Raw genomic sequence first — 22,304 nt, 5'->3', positions numbered from 1 at the left:
TCCCTCAAGGGGCGCACAAATTCAGTAAGTACAAATAGACAATTAACATTACAAGAATCCCATTTAACATTGCAGGTTAATATAGTAAGTACAGCATACAATTGTTACACTCTTGGGGCAAAATTTTTGTAGCTCCTAAGTATACTGTCTATCATACCATTATCACACATACAAACAATTTGATGTGGTACATTACTTATTTCCTTATTTCTATAGTTATCAATAAGTTGACACTCTAATACATAATGTTCTAAGGTGTGGGCGTGCGGCATACTACATAATTTACACTCCTTATCTTTTTCACTGACATCAACTCCGTATTGCCAGATATATTTGTATCCTAATCTTAATCTCATGTAAATTGAATCCTTCCAAGTTGACTTTCCTTTATCATAGGTGAAGGACGAGTTTGTATTTATTACTGAATAATTCTTAAGTGTGTTACTACTATCCACTATTGCCATTCTTTTTATCATTTCTTCATCTTCATTTCCTCTTATTAATGTTATATATACATGTACACATAATCATACATACATGTACATATATATACATATGCGGTAAATCCAGAGAAATGAAATATGGAATTTTCCGCATACAAATGATTATTGTTTCGTGATCGTCAATTGCATATATACATATACATACATATACATTCACATACATATTCAATCACCCACACAAATACACACATCAATAATCTTTGTATCACAAGTGATTCAACAAGAGGCTCACAAGTCACTATACTAGGCACTTTACATCTATGGTGAGTCGTCCAATTACTAGTCTTGCTCTACACCCACCCAACTGGGCGGCACCTTTACAGTCATGTGCTCCACACCCACCCAACTGGGCGGCAGCTTAACAGTCATGTGCTCCACACCCACCCAACTGGGCGGCAGCTTAACAGTCATGTGCTCCACACCCATCCAACTGGGCGGCAGCTTAACAGTCATGTCCTCCACACCCATCCAACTGGGCGGCAGCTTTACAGTCATGTGCTCCACACCCACCCAACTGGGCGGCAGCTTAACAGTCATGTGCTCCCCACCCACCCAACTGGGCGGCAGCTTTACAGTCATGTGCTCCACACCCAACCAACTGGGCGGCAGCTTAACAGTCATGTGCACCACACCCACCCAAATGGGCGGCAGCTTTACAGTCATGTGCTCCATACCCACCCAACTGGGCGGCAGCTTAAGTCATGTGCTCCACACCCACCCAACTGGGCGGCAGCTTTACAGTCATGTGCTCCACACCCAACCAACTGGGCGGCAGCTTAACAGTCATGTGCTCCACACCTACCCAACTGGGCGACGGCTTTACAATCATTTGCATGAATTACTTACAGTAAGCAAATTTTAGATAATTCGCTAAGATTTCGGGCAGCACATCATTATAAATGAAGTACTTACACTTTTCTTGGACACCAATGATGGTGTTATCTCTGAATTCCGAGATTTTTTTTAAATTCCAGTACTGTATATAATGACGCAAAGTATGCGAATAGTTCTGCAATAGTGATCCTATCCTGCGTCATAATTTACATACATATCTACTTCTGTTTTGTGTATTAAAATTACTACATTTTTATGTTAATTTATTTCTGTAAATGATGATGATGATAAATTTCAATAAATGTAAGTAAGAACATAAGAACGGAAACTGGTCGCGTAAATGGAAATGGTTGGGTACATTTCCTTTCACCTACCTAATGCGAATATTCATGTGTCCAGACACTGGCGATGGTGTGGTATTGCCTATTTATTTGACCATATCTTTGCTTTCATTTAAGATATGTTTTCATTGAAATGTATTTACATTATCGTCTACATCTGTCTTTATTCTGAAATAAAAACCTTTGACGTTACTTTGCATATATGTACATTAATTATAAAATTGATTGGCTTGTGTGCAGGCCTTCACACTCCCTGAGCGAGCCATCAAGTAACTATAAAAAGGCATATATCTTCACTTTCACTTCAGTTATATTTATACCAAAGTATTAACATGCAGCTTATATGTCTTTCTGATGACATAAAAAACTTCGTTTTTTACAATATATAAATTAATATTGATTTCAAAAGGTCATAGTTCCCATCGAAAGGGAGAGCGTCGGCCAAGAAGCCTTGTTTAAAATATGAATATTTTTCCTCTCTAATAAGGTATAATCTCTGTGATGCATTAACACAAACTATTTTATATTTGCCTTTCTGATAACATATATAAATATAATCTTTATTTGTGAATATTTGTTAATTAAGCAATATATCAGAGAGCGTGTAGGGTTCGGTGTTCTATGAACGAAAAGGACTGGAGTAGTTTAAATAGCGAACGCATACCAACGAATAACGCTAGTATCTATATAACAAATTTATTGTCATGTGGAATTGATTTAACTTCCAGACACTTTTTTTTAATAAATATTAAATATTTTGTGGCTGTTTATGAAAAATATTATTATAAATACACATTCTACTTGTTAATATTACCAATTAAATTTGCGACAATTTGAGCCATGAAATACGACGACTGAATCACTGTGTACAGGAGGCTGATATGGCAGCAAACACTCTCCAGGTGACCATATATCTTGGATAAGTCGCTCCACACAATTGTCGCTTGGACCGTCGACTTCCTATGGCGTCACCTCTCGCATATTTACGTCTCATTTCGTTATGAAATTAGATTATTTCAGAGTAAAAATAGGTTTGATCATGTTCTACGTGTAGCACCAACATTATAGTAAGTAAATATACCATATTTCTTCATTACTTACGTAATGCTAGGACGATTTGGGTAATTCTATGGACCCGCGGGTGCTGCTAAAATGGCGACGGTTGTTTACCCTCTCATCATTTAAGCGTTCCAATGTTTTTGTCTGGTTCCACATATCATTTTTCCTACTTCTTATTTTTGTTTATAATTGGTCATTTACAATTAACGCTTGTATTTATCCCTATGTTTTTCAATCAAAGAATATACTTGGAATTGTTTCTTTAAACATAATGCTACATGATTATACTTTTTTGAAGGAAACAGCTCTCCCATAGTGGATGTGCTCCGAACCATAATGGAATTGACCCAATTATCAGTTGGGTCAACCCAAGTATCGTGTTTCCAAAATGGTCGCCCATGTTGGAATAGACGAACGCTGAAAAAATATGGTTGAAAACATCTTGATAACTTAAATTATTTATTAGTCACAAGAATGACAGAAATAGAAACTTTATATAAAACCTTTCCCAGACAAATATTTTTTAAGTAAAACCGCAGATATTTGTAGTTGTATAAAAGTGGCATCCTAGACGGGGACTGGTCAAGTTGTATACTGCAATTTCGGATACCGGGCTAGAAACAACTTCGTTCACTGAGAAGTTTGTACATACAAACCATTCCGTTCGTATATGCGCTGGTTTGTGTTCGCTGTTGTTCTCGTCTGAATAAATACATGGCACTTGTTCATATAATTAGCGCTTCCATTATTAGAATTATTTATCCATTATTAGAATAACAAGGTGCAAACTATACCCCCCTTACAGTTGAAATCTATTTATTTATATACAAGAAGGTACATTGGGTTGCGAGAGTACATAACATATATTAAGAGGTACATTGTAGCAAGATTTGAGATTAAAGGATTTAAGACTAACACGTTTAGAAACAAGGCGCCCCCGAAGGAGGCTATTATTTGTTATGCACCCCATACTCAACCAGTAAGTAGTGGAGCAAAACATAGATTACATGGTCATAAAGTCTTAATCAGGCCAATTCAACTCTATTTCTTTCTTTATTATGCACCCCATACCCATCCCGTGGGCGGTGGTGTAAAGGATTACAGAGGCACATAATCGGTTCAGGAACTGAACCCTCTAGTTCGTTTAGCTAAGCAAATAACAATTTGTGACACTAAGTTACAAAATTATTAATATTATATATACATGTACACACTCTCATACATACATGTACATATATATATACGTATACATATATACATACACATACATATCTAATCACCTACACAAATACACACATCAATAATCTTTGTGTGACAAGTGATCAACAAGAGGCTCACAACAGTCACTATACAAGGCACTTTACATCTATGGTGAGTCACACAGTTACTAGTCTTGCTGCACACCCACCCAACTGGGCGGCAGCTTTACAGTCATGTGCTCCACACCCACCCAACTGGGCAGCAGCTTTATAGTCATGTGCATGCATTACCTACAGTAAGCAAATTTTGGATACTTCGCTAAGATTTCGAGCAGCACATCATTATGAATGAAGTACTTACACATTTCTTGGACACTATTGATGGTGTTATCTCTAAATTCCGCGATTTTTTCACATTCCATTATATAATGACGCAAAGTAAGCGAATAGTTCTGCTGATAGAGTTTACATTTAGTCAAATCTACATCAGCAGATGTTACAAACTCCCAGAGGTACTTGTAGCCGAGCCTAAGCCTAGCAGTGGTAACATCTAGAAGTCTGCTAACATTATTGGATGACCCATAGACGTGCGGTTCTTCCTGCATGATAGAATGATGATAGATGGAGTAACTGGTGTGAATTTCACTTTGCTTCAAGTCTCCGAAATTTAGTTGATGTTCCTGGGATATTGCTGCCCTCAGGCTGCTCAAAGGCAGTCCAAGTTTGTAATCAATTCCCTCTTTACGAGCAAAAGTCTTGGGCAACTCATCAGTTCTCAGTGGCTATTTTTACAATATCATTTACAACTAATTTAAGTTAAATAACAACCAGTAAACAGACTGCTGTTTTCTAATTCTAGTTCAGGCACTTCCTGGGATAAAACGCGAACATTCTTGAGGAACTGTGAGGTGCTTATCTGTTTTTCCTCGTAACGGTCCCAAAGCTTCCACAAATGTTCCTGTTTCTCTTTATTGCCTTGCGGCGACTGGACTTTAGCTTTTGATCAGAAACCAGTTGGTATTGCAAGGTTACCAGGGACGCCTCACGGTACAGTAAGGGGATTAAAATATATAAAGCCAAGTTGTCCCTCACTGCCCTTTGATTCAGACGCTGGTGCCATCCTTCTACGTCATTGTTGGTCCTCACCAGTCGTCTAAATGCACACCAGTTCCCCAATTCCCACACACTATTGCACAGCCACGTATTTTTTTATGTAATGAGTTAATTGTGTCGTTAAGGGTGGACTGCTAGCCGACTTTTCTAATTCAGCAAACGCCTTACAATTATGTAGTACATACGTACCACATAAGTACGTGTGTGTTATACACGTACACACACACACACACACACACACACACCTTGTCAAGCACAGGACGAAGCTTGAAAAAGTTTAATGGTATGCCAATAGGCTAGTCCCAGGACTAAGAGGCATGAGTTACGAGGACAGGCTGCGAGAAATGCACCTCATGACACTGGAAGACAGAAGAGTAAGGGGAGACATGATCACTACCTACAAAATTCTCAGAGCAATTGATAGGGTACATAAAGATAAACTGTTTAGCACGGGTGGTAGGCGAACAAGGGGACACAGGTGGAAACTTAGTACCCAAATGAGCCACTGGTATGTTAGAAAGAACTTTTTCAGTGTCAGAGTAGTTAATAGATGGAATGCATTAGGCAGTGATGTGGTGGAGGCTGACTCCATACACAGTTTCAAATGCAGATATGGTAGAGCCCAGTAGGCTCAGGAATCTGTACATCAGTTGATTGCCAGTTGAGAGGTGGGACCAAAGAGCCAGAGCTTAACCCCCGCAACCACAACTAGGTGAGTATACACACAAACACACACACACAAACATACACACACTAATGCCTCTATTCACCTTGCAGTAAATAGGAACCTGAAAGTCAGGACCCAGCAAACATTTTCATGTTTTTAAAACATCCTAAAAACGACATTTCATTGTTTTCAGCACGTTTATAATTACGTTTATAAAAGGTTTTTTGAGAACTTTTATATACAACCTTAGAACGTAAATAATTAACATTTCTAAAAACTTTTTTATAATCTTTTAATTACCTACATTAAAACGTTTAGGGTATAATAATTTTTTAATTCATATCTGAAATAGAAAGGGAGAGAAAGAAAGAAGACATATCTGAGAAAGAAATGGACATCCTATATATGTATGTGTAAATTACAAATAAATAGGGTACAAAAAGATAATTAAAATATTATATTTATTTAATTAAGAATGAGTAATACAACAAAATATATGTAATAGCTCGAAATATATAGACTATATCTATAACAGAATATAAAAGTAAAAATTTAAAAATCTATAAAAATCTATATATGCAATATGTGAACACAATAGATTTTGTGATCAAGCAGCCTGTGATTCATGTCATGCTGAGATCAGTCTGACGTTACAAGCAGTTATTGTTACTTAAAACTAAAACAAGTAAAATTTTCCGAGTATACATATAACACTATAGTTTTTCTATGACTAATATTAAAAATCTATTAATCAAAAGTTTAGGACTAATTAACTAAAAATAAAAATCTACAAGTGAATGTAAACACAGTCAAGTATAATATTCATGTAGAAAGAGAAAGAAAAAGAGAGAGAGAAGGAAAGAAAGATAGAAAGAAAGGGAGAAAGAGAGAAAGAAAGAAAAGAAAAAACAGTCATGTATAATATTCATATTAGCACCATGCAATATAACTTAGATTAAGTAAAAATCTCAGACATTTTTAAATCAAATGAAATATGAGAGCCAGAGAGAGAGCGCACCACAGAGCCAGAGAAAGAGAGAGCCAGAGAGAGAGCGTGAGCCAGAGCCAGAGAGTGAGAGAGAGAGCCAGAGAGAGCCAGAAAGAGAGAGCCAGAGAGAGAGCCAGAGCCAGAGAGAGCCAGAGCCAGAGAGAGAGAGAGCCAGAGAGAGAGAGCGTGAGCCAGAGCCAGAGAGAGAGAGAGTCAGAGCTAGAGAGAGAGTCAGAGCCAGAGAGAGAGAGAGCCAGAGCCAGAGAGAGAGAGCCAGAGCCAGAGAGAGAGCCAGAGAGAGAGAGAGAGCCAGAGAGAGAGAGAGCCAGAGAGAGAGCCAGAGCCAGAGAGAGCCAGAGCCAGAGAGAGAGATAGCCAGAGAGAGAGAGCGTGAGCCAGAGCCAGAGAGAGAGAGCATGAGCCAGAGAGAGAGAGAGTCAGAGCTAGAGAGAGAGTCAGAGCCAGAGAGAGAGAGAGCCAGAGAAAGAGAGCCAGAGAGAGAGAGAGAGCCAGAGAGAGAGAGAGAGCCAGAGAGAGAGAGAGAGCCAGAGAGAGCGAGAGCCAGAGAGAGCGAGAGCGAGAGAGCCAGAGAAAGAGAGAAAGAGAGAGAGAGAGAGAGAGAGAGAGAGACAGAGAGAGAGAGAGAGCCAGAGAGAGAGAGAGCCAGAGAGAGAGAGAGCCAGAGCCAGAGAGAGAGAGAGAGAGCCAGAGAGAAAGAGAGAGCCAGAGAGAGAGCCAGAGAGAGAGAGCCAGAGAGAGAGAGAGAGCCAGAGAGAGAGAGAGAGCCAGAGCCAGAGAGAGAGCCAGAGCCAGAGAGAGAGAGAGAGCCAGAGCCAGAGAGAGAGAGAGAGCCAGAGCCAGAGAGAGAGAGAGCCAGAGCCAGAGCCAGAGAGAGAGAGAGAGAGAGCCAGAGAGAGAGAGAGCAAGAGAGCCAGAGAGAGAGAGAGAGCCAGAGAGAGAGAGAGAGCCAGAGAGAAAGCAAGAGAGCCAGAGAAAGCCAGAGAGAGAGAGAGAGACAGAGAGAGAGAGAGCAAGAGAGCCAGAGAGAGAGAGCGAGAGAGCCAGAGAGAGAGAGCGAGAGAGAGAGAGAGAGAGAGAGAGAGAGAGAGAGAGAGAGAGAGAGAGAGAGAGAGAGAGAGAGAGAGAGAGAGAGAGAGAGAGAGAGAGAGAGAGAGAGCCAGAGAGAGAGAGAGAGAGAGAGAGAGAGAGAGAGAGAGAGAGAGAGAGAGAGAGAGAGAAAGAGAGAGAGAGAGAGAGAGAGAGAGAGAAAGAGAGAGAGAAAGAGAAAGAAAGAGAGAGAGAGAGAGAGAGAGAGAGAGAGAGAGAGAGAGAGAGAGAGAGAGAGAGAGAGAGAGAGAGAGAGAGAGAGAGAGAGAGAGAGAGAGAGAGAGAGAGAGAGAGAGAGAGAGAGAGAGAGAGAGAGAGAGAGAGAGAGAGAGAGAGAAAGAGAGAGAGAGAGAGAGAGAGAGAGAAAGAGAGAGAGAGACAGACAGAGACAGAAAGACACACACACAACAAAAGAGGAGACAGAACAAAATTAAGGCAAGGAGAGAGAAGACAGAACAGAAACAACAGAGAGAGGAGAGAAATGAGAAATCATTGAAGAGAAGGGGAAGAGAAACACAAGATAAGAAAAAGATACAAGAAAAATATACAAGATAAAAATGACATAAATGAATACCACAAATATAAAAAGTAAAGGAAGAGAGAAGCTAGAAGAGACAGGAAACGAGAGGAGGAAAGGAGAGATTAAAAGACAAGAAAAACAGGAGAGAAACGTAAAAGAAATAAAAAAAAAAGGGACATTTGTGAGGAGAGAAAATAAAGAGACCAGAGAAGACCATATATCAAGAGTGTGAGGATAAAGACTTATATATTTTTTTAGTAGACATCCTCTGGCTCTTGTTGCCCCTCTTGTATACGAATTGTACTTGCAAGTTTTCCCTGAAAAGATATTAACAAAATTAATATTTAATTATTTATTTATATAAATTACACACACACAAACTTATATATATATATATATATATATATATATATATATATATATATATATATATATATATATATATATATATATATATATATATATATATTATTAAATATGACCGAAAAAGTAAGATTAATAATTCTAACACGAATTTTCTCAATCCTTCGTACATTATGCTTCACTGTTGGAGGTAAATCAAAAATCACTTCTCCAAAATTCATTTTTATTTCTAGTCTGACGCGACACGGGCGCGTTTCGTAAAACTTATTACATTTTCAAAGACTTCACAAATACACAACTGATTAGAACTTGCGTTTCCCTGATTTTATATCTACATTTGAGTGAGGTGGGAAGGGTGATGTGGCATTACATTTGAGTGAGGTGGGAAGGATGATGTGGCATTAACACAAGACAGAACACTAGAGGATATTAATAGGGTATTAAAAGTATCAACACAAGACAGAACACGAAAAAATGGGTATTGAATAGAAGTGTTTGTAGAAAGCCTATTGGTCCATATTTCTTGATGCTTCTATATTGGAGCGGAGTCTTGAGGTGGGTAGAATATAGTGGTGCAATAATTGGCTGTTGATTGCTGGTGTTGACTTCTTGATGTGTAGTGCCTCGCAAACGTCAAGCCGCCTGCTGTCGCTGTATCTATCGATGATTTCTGTGTTGTTTACTAGGATTTCTCTGGCGATGGTTTGGTTATGGGAAGAGATTATATGTTCCTTAATGGAGCCCTGTTGTTTATGCATCGTTAAACGCCTAGAAAGAGATGTTGTTGTCTTGCCTATATACTGGGTTTTTTGGAGCTTACAGTCCCCAAGTGGGCATTTGAAGGCATAGACGACGTTAGTCTCTTTTAAAGCGTTCTGTTTCGTGTCTGGAGAGTTTCTCATGAGTAGGCTGGCCGTTTTTCTGGTTTTATAGTAAATCGTCAGTTGTATCCTCTGATTTTTGTCTGTAGGGATAACGTTTCTATTAACAATATCTTTCAGGACCCTTTCCTCTGTTTTATGAGCTGTGGAAAAGAAGTTCCTGTAAAATAGTCTAATAGGGGGTATAGGTGTTGTGTTAGTTGTCTCTTCGGAGGTTGCATGGCTTTTCACTTTCCTTCTTATGATGTCTTCGATGAAACCATTGGAGAAGCCGTTATTGACTAGAACCTGCCTTACCCTACAGAGTTCTTCGTCGACTTGCTTCCATTCTGAGCTGTGGCTGAGAGCACGGTCGACGTATGCGTTAACAACACTCCTCTTGTACCTGTCAGGGCAGTCGCTGTTGGCATTTAGGCACATTCCTATGTTTGTTTCCTTTGTGTAGACTGCAGTGTGGAAACCTCCGCCTTTTTCCATGACTGTTACATCTAGAAAAGGCAGCTTCCCATCCTTTTCCGTCTCGTAAGTGAAACGCAGCACGGAACTCTGCTCAAATGCCTCCTTCAGCTCCTGCAGATGTCTGACATCAGGTACCTGTGTAAAAATGTCGTCAACATACCTGCAGTATATGGCCGGTTTCAAGTTCATGTCGACTAAGACTTTTTGCTCGATGGTACCCATGTAGAAGTTTGCAAACAGGACACCTAGGGGAGAACCCATGGCGACCCCATCTACTTGCTTATACATGTGCCCATCCGGGCTCAAGAAGGGTGCCTCTTTAGTACAAGCTTGGAGTAGTTTCCTCAGAATACTTTCTGGCATGTCAAGAGGAGTACAGGCTGGATCACGATACACTCTGTCGGCTATCATTCCGATTGTCTCGTCCACAGGTACGTTGGTGAACAGCGATTCTACGTCCAACGAGGCTCTTATCCCTGTGGCCCGTGCGCCCCGCAGTAAGTCCACAAATTCCTTTGGAGACTTCAGGCTGAAGGCGCAAGGAACATAAGGAGTCAGCAGGCCGTTGAGTCGCTTCGCCAATCTGTACGTGGGTGTGGGTATCTGGCTAATGATTGGCCGAAGTGGGTTTCCAGGCTTGTGCGTCTTGACATTTCCATACGCATATCCAGGTTTATATTCCCCAATGATCTTTGGCAGGTGGAGTCCGGATTTCTTGGCGTTCACAGTTTCGATCAGTTTGTTGACCTTTGCTTTTAATTCGGCTGTAGTGTCCTTCGTTACCCTTTGGAACTTAGTTTGGTCAGAGAGTATGATGTTCATTTTCGCCAGATATTCGTCTTTTTTAAGAATGACATATATTGGCGACTTGTCACCTCTCCTGACAACTATCTCCTTGTTCTCACGAAGGCTTTTAGCTGCCGCTCTAAGCTCGGGGGACAGTATGGTGCTTCTGTAGTTGCCTCGATTCTTTCCTCCTTCTGCAATAAGTTCTTGCAGGAATTAACCTCACTGAGGACCAAGTCACTCTCCTAAATCTGGGCATAAACTGCCATGTTATGTCCAGACCGAGTGAAATGGCCCGGAAAGTGGAGTTGGAAATTCTGTTGGACGACATATTCGACCTCGAGACACAAAAGAAGGTCACTACCAAAAATACCTTACAAGCAGAACTTATTGCAGAAGGAGGAAAGAATCGAGGCAACTACAGAAGCACCATACTGTCCCCCGAGCTTAGAGCGGCAGCTAAAAGCCTTCGTGAGAACAAGGAGATAGTTGTCAGGAGAGGTGACAAGTCGCCAATATATGTCATTCTTAAAAAAGACGAATATCTGGCGAAAATGAACATCATACTCTCTGACCAAACTAAGTTCCAAAGGGTAACGAAGGACACTACAGCCGAATTAAAAGCAAAGGTCAACAAACTGATCGAAACTGTGAACGCCAAGAAATCCGGACTCCACCTGCCAAAGATCATTGGGGAATATAAACCTGGATATGCGTATGGAAATGTCAAGACGCACAAGCCTGGAAACCCACTTCGGCCAATCATTAGCCAGATACCCACACCCACGTACAGATTGGCGAAGCGACTCAACGGCCTGCTGACTCCTTATGTTCCTTGCGCCTTCAGCCTGAAGTCTCCAAAGGAATTTGTGGACTTACTGCGGGGCGCACGGGCCACAGGGATAAGAGCCTCGTTGGACGTAGAATCGCTGTTCACCAACGTACCTGTGGACGAGACAATCGGAATGATAGCCGACAGAGTGTATCGTGATCCAGCCTGTACTCCTCTTGACATGCCAGAAAGTATTCTGAGGAAACTACTCCAAGCTTGTACTAAAGAGGCACCCTTCTTGAGCCCGGATGGGCACATGTATAAGCAAGTAGATGGGGTCGCCATGGGTTCTCCCCTAGGTGTCCTGTTTGCAAACTTCTACATGGGTACCATCGAGCAAAAAGTCTTAGTCGACATGAACTTGAAACCGGCCATATACTGCAGGTATGTTGACGACATTTTTACACAGGTACCTGATGTCAGACATCTGCAGGAGCTGAAGGAGGCATTTGAGCAGAGTTCCGTGCTGCGTTTCACTTACGAGACGGAAAAGGATGGGAAGCTGCCTTTTCTAGATGTAACAGTCATGGAAAAAGGCGGAGGTTTCCACACTGCAGTCTACACAAAGGAAACAAACATAGGAATGTGCCTAAATGCCAACAGCGACTGCCCTGACAGGTACAAGAGGAGTGTTGTTAACGCATACGTCGACCGTGCTCTCAGCCACAGCTCAGAATGGAAGCAAGTCGACGAAGAACTCTGTAGGGTAAGGCAGGTTCTAGTCAATAACGGCTTCTCCAATGGTTTCATCGAAGACATCATAAGAAGGAAAGTGAAAAGCCATGCAACCTCCGAAGAGACAACTAACACAACACCTATACCCCCTATTAGACTATTTTACAGGAACTTCTTTTCCACAGCTCATAAAACAGAGGAAAGGGTCCTGAAAGATATTGTTAATAGAAACGTTATCCCTACAGACAAAAATCAGAGGATACAACTGACGATTTACTATAAAACCAGAAAAACGGCCAGCCTACTCATGAGAAACTCTCCAGACACGAAACAGAACGCTTTAAAAGAGACTAACGTCGTCTATGCCTTCAAATGCCCACTTGGGGACTGTAAGCTCCAAAAAACCCAGTATATAGGCAAGACAACAACATCTCTTTCTAGGCGTTTAACGATGCATAAACAACAGGGCTCCATTAAGGAACATATAATCTCTTCCCATAACCAAACCATCGCCAGAGAAATCCTAGTAAACAACACAGAAATCATCGATAGATACAGCGACAGCAGGCGGCTTGACGTTTGCGAGGCACTACACATCAAGAAGTCAACACCAGCAATCAACAGCCAATTATTGCACCACTATATTCTACCCACCTCAAGACTCCGCTCCAATATAGAAGCATCAAGAAATATGGACCAATAGGCTTTCTACAAACACTTCTATTCAATACCCATTTTTTCGTGTTCTGTCTTGTGTTGATACTTTTAATACCCTATTAATATCCTCTAGTGTTCTGTCTTGTGTTAATGCCACATCATCCTTCCCACCTCACTCAAATGTAATGCCACATCACCCTTCCCACCTCACTCAAATGTAGATATAAAATCAGGGAAACGCAAGTTCTAATCAGTTGTGTATTTGTGAAGTCTTTGAAAATGTAATAAGTTTTACGAAACGCGCCCGTGTCGCGTCAGACTAGAAATAAAAATGAATTTTGGAGAAGTGATTTTTGATTTACCTCCAACAGTGAAGCATAATGTACGAAGGATTGAGAAAATTCGTGTTAGAATTATTAATCTTACTTTTTCGGTCATATTTAATAATATATGTCTACAGGAAAGACTGCTACCAAAATATACTAATATATATATATATATATATATATATATATATATATATATATATATATATATATATATATATATATATATATATATATATATATATATATATATATATATATATATATATATATATATATATATATATATATATATATATATATATATATATATATAATTTCGTAAACCTCACCCTGTAAACATTCATGTTTCTACATGTTAAACAAGCTACGAGGATGAGGGAAGGGGATGTTCCCTCCATGCTGGATATTATATTTACCAGGAAAGAGAAAGATATATTTATCATTCAGTACCTCCCTCCTTTGGTACCTCACTTTTCCTCCTTTCAGTACCTCCCTCCTTTTACCCAAGTGACATTGTCACTTGGGTAAAAGTGACCATTTCTTTTTGGGAATAAAGTATGCAATGCATTATAATCTGGAAGAAAATGAGCTTGAAGCAGTTGAAAAACCTGACTTGTGGAGAGGTCATTATGGGGAACTCAGATATTTCCTTAAGGAATTTGACAAACACTTGCTGTTAGGACATGAAGTAAATGAGATGTATGTCAAGTTTTGTGAAATATATGATAATGGCACAACAAAATTTATACTAAAGCAGGGATGCAGAACTAGGAAAAAGGGAAAAATTGCCCAAACATACAAGCAATACAAAGATGCGAGAAACAACAATAGCAGTAAGGAGAGGGGCAGAAAGACTATGACTTTCGGTCATATTCAACAACACAAATATACATACACACACACACATTATTGGAAAAAATTGGAATTGGAATATTGGAAAAAATAATTAAAACTAAATGGGTAGAACACCTGGAGAGAAATGATATAATTTCAGACAGACAGTATGGTTTTCGATTTGGAAGATCCTGTGTATCGAATTTACTCAGTTTCTATGATCGAGCAACAGATATATTACAGGAAAGAGATGGTTGGGTTGACTGCATCTATCTGGACCTGAAAAAGGCATTCGACAGAGTTCCACATAGAGAGGTTGTTCTGGAAACTGGAAAATATTGGAGGGGTGACAGGTAAGCTTCTAACATGGTGAAAAATTTTCTGACATAGAAAAATGAGGTCAGTAATCAGAGGCAATGTATCGGACTGGAGAAATGTCACAAGTGGAGTACCACAGGGTTCAGTTCTTGCACCAGTGATGTTTATTGTCTACATAAATGATCTACCAGTTGGTATACAGAATTACATGAACATGTTTGCTGATAATGCTAAGATAATAGGAAGGATAGGAAATTTAGATGATTGTCATGCCCTTCAAGAAAACCTGGATAAAATAAGTATATGGAGCACCACTTGGCAAATGGAATTTAATGTTAATAAATGCCATGTTATGGAATGTGGAACAGGAGAACATAGACCCCACACAACCTATACATTATGTGAGAAATCTTTAAAGAATTCTGATAAAGAAAGAGATCTAGGGGTGGTTCTAGAGAGAAAACTATCACCTGAGGACCACATAAAGAATATTGTGCGAGGAGCCTATGCTACGCTTTCTAACTTTAGAATTGCGTTTAAATACATGGATGGTGATATACTAAAGAAATTGTTCATGACTTCTGTTACGCCAAAGCTAGAATATGCAGCTGTTGTGTGGTGCCCAACAACAGAAGTTGGCCCATATCTTAAGAAGCACATCAACAAACTGGAAAAGGTGCAAAGACATGCTACTAAGTGGCTCCCAGAACTGAAGGGCAAGAGCTACGAGGAGAGGTTAGAGGCATTAAATATGCCAAAACTAAAAGACAGAAGAAAGAGGTGATATGATCACTACGTACAAAATAGTAACTGGAATTGATAAAATCGACAGGGAAGATTTCCTGAGACTTGGAACTTCAAGAACAGGAGGTCATAGATTGAAACTAGCTTAACACAGATGCTAAAGAAATATAAGAAAATTCACTTTCGCAAATAGCGTGGTAGACGGTTGGAACAAGTTAGGTGAGAAGGTGGTGGAGGCCAAGACTGTCAGTAGTTTCAAAGCGTTATATGACAAAGAGTGCTGGGAAGACGGTCTCATCCTGTAACTACACTTAGGTAATTACACACACACTATATATATATATATACATATATATGTATATATATATATATATATATATATATATATATATATATATATATATATATATATATATATATATATATATATATAACTGAAAACTCACACCCCAGAAGTGACTCGAACCCATACTCCCAGAAGCAACGCAACTGGTATGTACAAGACGCCTTAATCCACTTGACCATCACGACCGGACAAAATGAGGTGATAGCCTAAGCTATTTGAACCACCCCACCGCCGGCACTCGGATAGTAATCTTGGGCATAGCATTTTACCAAATCACCTCATTCTTTGAGGCACACGTGAGGAACACAAATGCGAACAAGCCTGAATGGTCCCCAGGACAATATGCAACTGAAAACTCACACCCCAGAAGTGACTCGAACCCATACTCCCAGAAGCAACGCAACTGGTATGTACAAGACGCCTTAATCCACTTGACCATCACGACCGGACAAAATGAGGTGATAGCCTAAGCTATTTGAGTTGCTTCTAACCAGTTGCGTTGCTTCTGGGAGTATGGGTTCGAGTCACTTCTGGGGTGTGAGTTTTCAGTTGCATATTGTCCTGGGGACCATTCAGGCTTGTTCGCATTTGTGTTCCTCACGTGAGCCCCAAAGAATGAGGTGATTTGGTAAAATGCTATGCCCAAGATTACTATCCGAGTGCCGGCGGTGGGGTGGTTCAAATAGCTTAGGCTATCACCTCATTTTGTCCGGTCGTGATGGTCAAGTGGATTAAGGCGTCTTGTACATACCAGTTGCGTTGCTTCTGGGAGTATGGGTTCGAGTCACTTCTGGGGTGTGAGTTTTCAGTTGCATATTGTCCTGGGGACCATTCAGGCTTGTTCGCATTTGTGTTCCTCACGTGTGCCCCAAAGAATGAGGTGATTTGGTAAAATGCTATGCCCAAGATTACTATCCGAGTTCCGGCGGTGGGGTGGTTCAAATAGCTTAGGCTATCACCTCATTTTGTCCGGTCGTGATGGTCAAGTGGATTAAGGCGTCTTGTACATACCAGTTGCGTTGCTTCTGGGAGTATGGGTTCGAGTCACTTCTGGGGTGTGAGTTTTCAGTTGCATATTGTCCTGGGGACCATTCAGGCTTGTTCGCATATATATATATATATATATATATATATATATATATATATATATATATATATATATAAATATATATATATATATATATATATATATATATATATATATATATATATATATTTATTGTGACGATAATCTCCTTCAAGAGATTGAGCCTGCTCTTCCCTCCAAAAATACGTCGCTACAAATCTATAAAACTACTATGGAAGAAATGTCCATCAACGACAACAACATCTCCAAGGTTTGCCAGAGAGCAAAACGTATGCAGCCCGGAACACCTGCTCCACCTCAAACCGCCAAACTACCTGTCTTGTCGCCGGCTCCTCGCTGATTGGCTGCGAGTCTAGCTGCAACTGCACTCCACCCACCATACTACTTGATGTCTGGGGCCGCCATGACCTCAGTCCTCAGAATATTCAGTGCTTTCATAAGGTTAACACGTCTTCTTGGAAGACTAAGCTGTGGCTTACGTGTACTAAGAGAAGTGATAGCTTGAAGCCAATATTCCTGCACCAATATTTACGTTATTTGCACTTCTTGTTATTTGTTCACTTGTCTTAACGTAACTTTTCATTTTGTCATTTAATTATATTTATTACTTTGATTGATTTTATTATACGAATTTGTATGACCATTTTATTCATGTTTTGTTTTCTTTAACGTAATTAAAATTTCATTGTTAAAATTTACTTGTGTTTGTGTGTCTTCTCCTTACCTTACCACAGACGAAGTTCCAGATTTTCTATTTTTTTTTTATTACTATGTGACAAGGCCATACCCCTAGCTTTGAACAGCCGAACACCAACGCGTTACCGTCACATATTATATGGGGGTCTGTCCCTGGAGCTTCACTCAGGTACTGGTGCCAAGTGGTAATTTATGATAAGCGTATTTAACTTTGTTAACGTAGCATTTACTATTTTTCATATTCAATTTCATTTTTTATATAGTGCGGTGTATTGTGCATTAAGAGAGTAGCATATGGTGAAGGTGAGACAACTTTGGATTACGTGGTGACTGTAGGCCTCAGTCATACTCTTAATTGGTCATCTCTCCCACCGTGTTATTACTCGTGTTTACCATCTTTGTCCCTTGGATATTTCTCATTTTTGACAGATCATCATATTGGTACCCTGGTACTGTGGTCTGCCCCGGGTCAAGAGCACCCAATCTTCTGCAATCTGACTGTAGGAGGACAAAGAGGGCCATAGTTCCTCTAGCTCGAACTTTAGTTGCTGAATTGGGACCTCAGCAGCAGTTCTCGTCACCAGTTGACACCTCGCACCCCTACACGTCAGTCAGAGATGATGATACATACAACGGTAGGGAATTAGCTTACTTTTTCAGAGCACAAAAGTTCGCTAATTCTGTAAGTATCATACTAATTCAGTAGGAAAAACTTGCTTTATGTCCTATAGAGACTCGGTAAGCTATGCCTACATCCTTGGACTACCAATTTTACTTTTGAGGCAATTAACTGTTTCATTTGTTTTCGAAACTCTGTTTCATTTGTTAGTAGGATTTTCTTGCCCTTATCCTCTTACATGAGTACCAGGTACAAGATTTCCTGCGCCCTTGATTTAAATTAATCATTTAACATCTTGTACTTAACTTTAATTGTTAAAGATCCCACAGGATAGGTACCAGTTGCCACGTTGTCCTGTTTCTGACATTCACTATAACTGAATATTCGTTGTACCTTTATTTGCTAATTTCACCATGTTTCGTCTCCAAGCTTTCCGTGCAGATCCAGCAGGTGAAATAGGGACTTTAAGTCGTGCCAAGAGAACTGAATTACAAACTCTTGCACATGAGTATCAACTAGAAGTTCCCTACCAAGCCAACAAAAATGACCTATACAACCTGTTGCTGGATCACTATTTAGAGCAAGGTACGATAGACTCTGATACTCATGAAACTTACTATATTGCAGATAAAACTGATTTGGCAACGATGAAACTCAAATTGGAGCTGGCAAAGATTGAACGTGAGCAGCAAAGGGAAGCCCGCGAACAACAAGAACGAGCAGCTGCCATACGAAGGGAAGAACAAGAACGCGAAGCTGCTTTGAGGAGAGAAGAACACGAACGTGAGGTCGCATTACTCCGTGAACGTGAACGAGTACAGCTTGAAACCAAACAACGCGAGTTGGAGATGCAACGCGAACATGACAAGCAACAAGCGACTCTGGCTCTAGAGTGTCGTCAACGCGAAATCGCCTTGGAAACTTCACACTTCACTCAACGCCAGCAAGCTACTGCCAATCTTCCCGTCAGTTTTAATATATCACATGCAAGTAAGTTAATGCCATCCTTTGTAGAAGCAGAAGTTGATGTGTTTTTCACCACCTTTGAAACCCTTGCTAATCAACTCAGTTGGCCTGTCGACCAATGGGCCACATTTCTCAGAGTCCATCTTACAGGTAGAGCTGCAGTCACACTCAGTACTCTGGCGTCTGAGAATGACTACCAGACTCTGAAACAAGCAGTGTTGGACGCCTACCTCCTCTCTACGGAAAGTTATAGAAGGAAATTCCGTGACCACCTGAAGGCAAGTACCACTACCTTCCTCGAGTTTGCTAACACAAAACGGAGGTATTTCATGAAATGGCTGGAAGCAGCACATGTCTCTACTTTTACAGAACTCGTCAACCTGATGCTTGTTGAAGAATTCTTGAGACGTGTGCCGCCTCCTGTCCGTCTCTACTTAGCAGATAAAGAAGAAACCGACTACTTGAAGTGTGCTAAGTCGGCTGACACTTACAGCCTCATCCACCGGCTGACACCCGAACCATCCTCCAGTAAGAAGTCGTGGTACAGTTACGAGAAAGTGAGCACCGATCAAGCTGGCTCGCAATTGTATTGCAAGTATTGTAGACTCTATGGACATACCATAGACAAGTGTGGTAAGTCTCAATACAAGGGAACCACTGACCCACAGAAACCCAAACCAACTCCTCCTAAGTCCGGTAAGCCTGTGATGAATGTTGGTGTTAATGTTAATGATCTTTCTCTTTTCAGTAACCACCTGTATACTGGAACTGTCTCTGCCAACGGTTCAAATCCGGAGGGACGTTTCAAATTGAAGATCTTGAGGGACACAGCGGCTCTTCAATCGATCATCTTGAAGTCGGCTGTGCCCAACATCGTCTACACCGGAGAAACTGTCTTCATCACTGACCTCACTGCTACCTCTCCATACCCTCTCGCCAGAGTCCACCTGGATTGTCCCTACGTGAACGGGGAAGTCCAAGTCGCCATCAGGGAAAAGCCTTTTCCCATGCCTGGAGTGCAACTTCTCCTAGGCAACGACTTGGCAGAAGACCTGCAACCGACCAACCTGATCGTCATGGACAAACCCCAGGTGTGTAACTCTGTGCCAAGTCCCCCTATTCTAGCATATGTTCCAGCAGAGGTTCAAGAGAGTGATGAAGTTTCTCCCCCGGTTCTCGTGACCACCCGTGCACAAGCCGCACGTCCACAGCCAGCTGACTCTACTGCTACCGCTGTCCCTCAAGACCCTCAGAAACTACCCCCGCATCTGACCAAGTTGGAGTTCCGTAAGTTGCAGAGGGAAGATCTTACTTTAACACCATTGTTTTTCCAGGCTGAGACTCAACCCGACAGTATTCCTGGGTTCTTCCTAGAGAACGACTTGCTCTACCGCAGATATAGACCCAGTAAACTGAAGGAGGAGGACGATTGGGCCAACATCGAACAACTTGTGATTCCTACCAGCCTGCGGCCCACTATTCTACACCTGGCCCACGGAGCACTCTCCCACTACGGCTTCAACAAGACTTACCATGGAATTCGTCAAGACTACTACTGGCCAGGTATGGTAAATAGCGTCAAACAGTCCGTAAAACAGTGTCATACATGTCAGATGGCAGGCAAACCGAACATCTCCATTCCCAGAGCGCCACTGATTCCCATACAGGTGCCTGCGGAACCTTTCCACAGACTCATAATAGACTGTGTTGGTCCTTTACCTCGGACCAGTTCAGGTAACGCCTACATCTTAACCATCCTGTGTCCTACCACCAGATTTCCCATAGCAGTTCCAGTGAAGAACATCACGGCTGCTACGGTTGTAAAACATCTATTGAAGATCTTCACTCAATACGGATTTCCCAGGGAGATTCAGAGCGACTGTGGTACCAACTTCACCAGTGATCTCTTCAAAAGGACACTGGAGGAGTTCAACATCAAACAGGTATTGTCCAGCCCCTATCATCCTGCTTCACAGGGTTCTCTTGAACGTAGTCATCAGACTATCAAAGCACTCTTGAAAAAGTTTTGTAGTGAAACCTCTAAGGATTGGGATAAGCAAATCGACCTTATAATGTGTATTTACAGAAGTCTCCCCAATGAGTCCCTAGGAGTATCTCCTTATGAGATGCTCTACGGCCGTAAGTGCCGTACTCCCCTTAAGGCTTTCAAAGACTCTCTCAGAGATGCCACCTTCAGTGAGCATCAGAATGTGCCCCAGTTTCTTCAAAACCTTCAACACATTCTAGAGAGAGTCCACCGTTTTGCCCATGATAATCTATTGAAAGCCCAGGAGAGGATGAAGACTCATTACGACCAGACCAGCAAAGTAAGAAAATTTAAGCCGGGAGACTTCATCCTAGCATACTTCCCTATCCCAGGTTCACCTTTACAAAACAGGTTTTCAGGACCCTACCGCGTCAAAGAGTGCAGAAATAACAACAACTACGTTATAGAGACTCCAGATAGGCGGCGGAAGACCCAGCTGTGCCACGTCAACCTCCTGAAGCAATATAATGGTACTCCTCCCACTGTCCTAATTAATTATTCCACCTTCACAGAACCCTACATCCACAGTGAGACCTTCCCAGCTTCTCCTCCCGAAAGCACTGACAAGGAGTCAGCGCTTTCTAATTCCGAAATCCTTAATGATCTTCCCAAATACTTTCAGGATAATAATCGTGCTCCTTTGCCCTATTCTAATTTCACTCTCACTTCGTGAGATAAGCCCTTCATCCTCCATGTCGACGCCAATGGTACCGACGTTGGTGGTGTCGTGATGCAGCAACGAGGCGAGGAGAATACACCTGTCAGCGACTACTGCTACAAGGAACTACGGAACAATTGGCAAGGAGCTACTCTTCATCATCCTGAAGCTCCAGCACTTCACTCCACACCTGAAAAGTGCTCGGTCCACCATCAACACGGACCACACCATCCTACACCTCCTGCAGCACGCCCACTTCTCATCTCAACGTCTTCTACTATGGGCTTGCTAACTGCAGAAAATCCACCTGGAGACACGCTATACCAAGATTCCGACAACATCTTAGCCCATGATCTCTCCAGAGTTTATGAAGTAGAAGCGACTCCATCTATTACTCCACCACATAACGACGTACTTCTTCCAGAACCGCAGGCTTCGGGGGAGAGTTGTGACGATAATCTCCTTCAAGAGATTGAGCCTGCTCTTCCCTCCAAAAATACGTCGCTACAAATCTATAAAACTACTATGGAAGAAATGTCCAACAACGACAACAACATCTCCAAGGTTTGCCAGAGAGCAAAACGTATGCAGCCCGGAACACCTGCTCCACCTCAAACCGCCAAACTACCTGTCTTGTCGCCGGCTCCTCGCTGATTGGCTGCGAGTCTAGCTGCAA

This window comes from Procambarus clarkii, chromosome 71 (assembly GCF_040958095.1).
Source record: "Procambarus clarkii isolate CNS0578487 chromosome 71, FALCON_Pclarkii_2.0, whole genome shotgun sequence".
Classification (NCBI taxonomy): domain Eukaryota; kingdom Metazoa; phylum Arthropoda; class Malacostraca; order Decapoda; family Cambaridae; genus Procambarus; species Procambarus clarkii.
This window is presented reverse-complemented; position numbering follows the sequence as displayed.